Raw genomic sequence first — 6,000 nt, 5'->3', positions numbered from 1 at the left:
TATGAGCATTCCTGTGGTGTTGCTCACAGTAATCCCAGGGGACTGCACACTTTGGGACAGCTCTGAGAATTTCAAATGACAGAATCACACTCAATTGGGATTGAAGGGGTGGAACTGACAGACTCATGCTCTGTGGCTCTCTACCTGAGCCATCACGGGGTACTTTTAATGTGCTTTGTTAAGTTGGGACTCCATACAATTTTTCTTCTTAATACACTATTAGAAAGCAGGGGGTGGGGTACGGGGGGAGATCTTTTTTTCTTTACCTAAGTTATCTTGAGATTGAGGTTGCTGTAAGGTAAGGGCATAAGCCTGTAAGAAAATCTGTTGGAGCACTAGAATTGCTAGCAAGTAGGATCAAAGGTGAGGAGATTTTTCTGGAAAGCTTGTGGTTAGGACAATATGAGAACACTATGGTATCCAAATTGTAAATGGAATTTAATTGTCCTGTTTTGTTTCAATATTTTGTTTGGCACAACATGGTTTATAACACTGTTAATGTTTGTGGGTTTTGTGTACAAAATTGCGGCTAACACCACCAAAGGACCAAAGACCCTCCACTACTATGTTTGTCACTCCTAGTCTATCCCATCTTATCCCATCTGCTGCCCCTATGTTGATACCTCAGTTCTGTTATCAGAGTCCAAGGGGTTTTTTTTCTTTCACTGGCCCTTGTCTATTCTCTTATTACTTATATAGTACATATGAATGAAGTTATTGGCATATTTTCCTTCTCCCTCTGATTTACTCCACTTAACATGACAACCTTAGTTACATGAAACATCAAAAGACAAGATTTCATCATATAGCTGGATAGTATTTTATTGTGTTTGTCATTGATTGCCTCGAGCAGGCCCCAGGAATGTCTCCTTCGTCCTAGCCCTGAGATTTTAAAAAGTGTCATATTCAAGACTCTTTTGGGGTTAGGAGAATAAGACCCATCATTATTACTGGTATTTGGCATATTGGGTACGCCACGGGGAGTTTGCCAGACTCTGCCGTGTGGGCAGGTAACATTAGGTAGCCTGCCAGGTTGCCCAAAGTAAGAATGAGATACTAAGATATCGCGTGACCACATTTGCTTCCAGGAGCTGGGTTTTTATAATCTCTGGGTCTTGGCTGTTGATAGGATTACACAGCGGCAGGGGGCCAGTTGGTAGGTGTGATCCCTGCCTATTGGAGGATGGAGCATCTGGGTGGAGGATGCTCAGCTCCGATATGAGCAGGCTTGAAGATCTCAGCCCCAGGACCCGCATGCCTTTGTTCCTCTGCCGCAACCTTCATGCTTATGGAGAGTGGTCTCAGAATGGCGGTGGCTGGTTCTGGAGGTCTTCAGCTGCTGGAGCTCTGCTGGGGGCAAGGAGGGAAACTCAACCCACCCCCTGCAAGGAGCCCTGGCGAGGACAGTCAGGCGCAGGGGCAGGAGACTCTTATTGTGTATATTTCCTTTTCTATTCATTTGCTCTTGGGACTCGGATTGCTTCCACATCTTTGCTACATGAATAGTCTTGGAATGAAAACAGGTATACATATTTCTTCTCGATATAGTGTTCTTGACATAGATACCAAGGAATGGAATTTCTGAGAATATGATAGTTTTATTCTTAATTTTTGAGAAGTTTCCTGTTGTTTTTCAAAGAGACTGAATTTCGTGATAATCCCAACAGGGAGTGAGGTTTCCTTTTTCATTGTATCCTGACTAAGCTCATTGTTTCTGGCCATTCTCACTGGTGTGAGGTAATATGTCATTGTCATTTTGATTTGCATTTCCCTAATAATCAGTGATGTTGAATACTTTTTTAATATACCTGCAGACCAGCTGTATGTCTTCTTTGAGGAACTGTTAGCTCAGCTCTTCTCCCCAATTTTGTTAGGGTTGTTTGTTTTCTTTCTTGTTCAGTAAATTTATATTTATAGGATATAATATTAGATATATTACCATTATAGCAAATGTATTGTGTGTAATTTTTCTCCTCATATTCCTTATTGTATTCTTTTTTTTTCGCTTTATTTTATTTTATTTTTTTTTAAAGTTGTAGATTTACAATTTTTTGTGCTTTGGTTTCAGTTATACAATGATCAGATACCCTTGTTTATTGAGTATGCTGCTTTTTAAAATTTTAACTTTTTATAACAGTGTAGTCTTTTAAATGCTTAGAACTTAGACTTTTTGCTGTTTAATTTATGAAGATTATATAGGACTTTGGTTCGTTTAAAATACACTCAGACTTTTTCATAAAATATCTAGTAAATGGTATCATATCTTCCTGTATTTCATCACCTAAAAATTGGTTTGTTCTGCTCCATTATCTCTTGCACTCACAGGTTAAATTTGAAATATATACATGTATGTATAAATATATGTTTGTATCCACACACATTAACTCTAGAATACATTTTGGAGAAATTATTTTTATACTTCTTAGATTATTATATCTATCCAAAAATGGATCTCTTTCTACCATCATGCCATGTGGAATAATGTGCTATACTTGCATGCCTCAAAAATCATCTTTCTAGGGGCTGGAGCAATAACACAGCTGGGAAGGCATTTGCCTTGCATGCGGCTAACCCGGGTTCAATTCCCAGCATCCAACATGCTCCCCCAAGCATGGCAAGGAGTTATTTCTGAGTGCAGAGCCAGGAGAATACCCTGAGCATCGCTCAGTATCACCAACTGTCTGTCACACTGTCCTCCTGTTATTTATCAATTGCTCTAGCTGATAGCACAGCAGGTAGGGTGTTTACCTTGCATGCGACCGACCCTGGTTCAATTCCCTCGTCCCACTCAGAGAGCCTGGAAAGCTACCGAGAGTATCCTGCCCTCACAGCAGAGCCTGGCAAGCTCCCCGTAGCCTGGCAAGCTCCCCGTGGCATATTTGGTATGCCAAAAACAGTAACAACAAGTGTCACAATGGAGAAGTTGCTGCTGCCCTCTCGAGCAAATCAGTGAACAATGAGAGGACAGTGCTATAGAATGTAACCCAAAAATTCAAAAATAAATGAAATTTCTTTTAAAAATCATCTTTCTAGTTATAAATACATAGCATAATATAAAAATAAGTGCCATCAGTGTATTCAAAATCACATTTGGTTGGGAGGGATTATATCCAGAATGTGTTTTGGGCATACTATTTTACCATTATCTAAAAATAAGGTCATTATCTTAAATAAGGTCACACAACAGACTCGAAAAACCTATTAATAATTGTAACACACTGAAAGTGTAATAATGAATGGACAGTGAGTGAGGAGCTATAATAAAAATCCAGAAGAGGGGCTGGAGAGATAGCACAGCGGGTAGGGCATTTGCCTTGCACGCGGCCGACCCGGGTTCGATTCCCAGCATCCCATATGGTCCCCTGAGCACCGCCAGGACTAACTCCTGAGTGCAGAGCCAGGAGTAACCCCTGTGCATCGCCAGGTGTGACCCAAAAAGCAAAAAAAAAAAAAAATCCAGTAGAAATTATCTAGATTCTCAGGGTAGAAGAAACACACATATTTTGATTAACCCAAAATCAAGTAAACCTAAAATATATTTTTAACACTAGTTTTAGTTTATAGTGTTTCAGGCATATAGGTAGGGGGCTGTAGGAAAGTGAAATATATTTTATTTTTCTTTTGGGAAACAATAAAACTTCAGAAGTGATTTCCCAGCCCTGAAGTAGCCCACAGTCATGAAAAAGACTTCCCTTTTTTTCAAATCCTAAACTCTTTTGAGAGTTTCCACCCAGAGGCGGAATTCCAAACTGTACTACAAAGCAGTAATAATTAAAACAGCATGGTACTGGAACAAAGGCAGAACTGCAGACCAATGGAACAGGGTTGAATACACTGACATCTCCCCTCAATCATATGATCATCTAATCTTTGATAAAGGTGCAAGTAATGTGAAGTGGAGTAAGGAAAGCCTCTTTATTAAATTGTGTTGGCATCACTGGATGGCTACATGCAAAAAAATAGGCTCAGAACTCTGCCTAACACCATGTACAAAAGTAAGATCAAAATGGATTAAAGACCTCAACATCAGACCAGAAACCATAAGGTACATTGAAGATAAAATTGGCAAAACCCTCCATGACATTGAAACTAAAGGTATCTTCAAAGATGCCACGCCACTGGCCGAGCAAGTGAAAACAGAGATAGATAAATGGGACTATCTTAAACTAAAAAGCTTCTGCACCTCCAAAGAAACAGTGACCAAAATACAAAGACAGTCTACAGAATGGGAAAGGATATTCACCGAATACACATCTGACAAGGGGTTGATATCCAGGATATACAAAATACTGGTTAAACTCCACAAGAAGAAAACATTCAACCCCATCGAAAAATGGGGCAATGAAATGAACAGAAACTTTCTCAAAGAAGAAATCCGAATGGCAAAAAATCACATGAGAAAATGCTCTGCATCATTAATCATCAGGGAGATGCAGATGAAAACCACAATGAGATACCATCTCACACCTCAGAGACTGGCCCACATTCAAAAGAACAAAAGCAACCGATGCTGGCGTGGATGTGGCGAGAAAGGGGCACTCCTTCACTGTTGGTGGGAATGTCCACTGGTTCAGCCCTTCTGGAAAACAGTATGGACGATTCTCAAAATATTAGAAATTGAGCTCCCATTTGACCTAGCAATACCACTCCTGGGAATATATCCCAGAGAGTCAAAAAGGTATAGTCGAAGTGACATCTGCACTCGTTTGTTCATTGCAGCACTCTTTACAATAGCCAGAAACTGGAAGAAACCTGAATGTCCAAGAACAGATGACTGGTTAAAGAAACTTTGGTACATCTACACAATGGAGTACTATGTAGCTGTTAGAAAAGATGAAGTCATGAAATTTACATACAAGTGGTACAATATGGAAAGTATCATGCTAAGCGAAATGAGTCAGAAAGAGAGGGATAGACATAGAAAGATTGCATTCATCTGGGGGATATAAAGTAACAAAATATGAGATTAATACCCAAGAATAGCTGAGATCAGCACCAGGAGGATTACTCCATAACTTAGAGGCCAGCCGGGTATCCTAGAGGAAAGGGCAGTTCAGATAGAGAAGGGAGCACCAAATAAAGCATGTTTGAAGGATCCTCCCAGGACGGGAGATGCATGTCGAAAGTAGACTATGGACTGAACATGTTTGCCACTCAATGGCTCTTTTGCAGACCACAACACCCAAAAGGAGAGAGAGAACACAGAGGATTGCCCTGCCACAGATACAGGGGGGGATAGGGGGATGGGGGTGGGGGGATATTATCCATGGTGGTGGAAAATGAGCACTGGTGGAGGGATGGGTATCTGATCATTGTATAATTGAAACCAAAGCACAAAAAATTGTAAATCTACAAGTGTAAAAAAAAATGCTGACCTCTTGATTCTGTACATGAAGCTATCCACTAAAATATATGTATATTAATTGTGAAAAAAATAAAAACAGGAAAAAAATAAAATAAAAATAAAAATAAAAAGAGAAAGCGCCAGGCTTATACAGACATTATAAAATACAGGAAAAAGAAAAGCAATGAGTACTTATATTGAGCAACTGAACAAAGTCTATATTTACTCCTACATTTTAAAGTTAAATGGACTTAACTGTTAAAAAAAAAAAAAAGAAATACTCCTTCACCTACCTTTGTTTAAAAGGTGTATAAGGAGAAGGGCTTCTGCTTTTCTCTGGAATCCTTCTTTAGGAGAACCCTCCCATAATCTGGAAACTTCCCTCCATTTCTTTTCCTTTCTTTCAATAAATTCTTTTATGAATTTGGTAAAAAAAATAATTTTTTTAAAACAAAATCCACACTAATTGTGGATACTCATAAGGCCTAGAAACAATACTGAACCTACTCATTCTTGAAGATGGTACCAATGAGATGGTGGTTCCCAAATGTCATTTCCCTCTAGAAGAGACCAGGGCTCCTTGCAGAAATGGCTGGTGCAGTGTCTGGGGCCACAGACCAATGAGACAGACCTTGTTACACTGAAAAGCCTGGATG

Source organism: Sorex fumeus, unplaced genomic scaffold (assembly GCF_029834395.1).
Source record: "Sorex fumeus unplaced genomic scaffold, SorFum_2.1 ptg000048l, whole genome shotgun sequence".
Lineage (NCBI taxonomy): Eukaryota > Metazoa > Chordata > Mammalia > Eulipotyphla > Soricidae > Sorex > Sorex fumeus.
Note: the sequence above shows the minus strand (reverse complement) of the source record.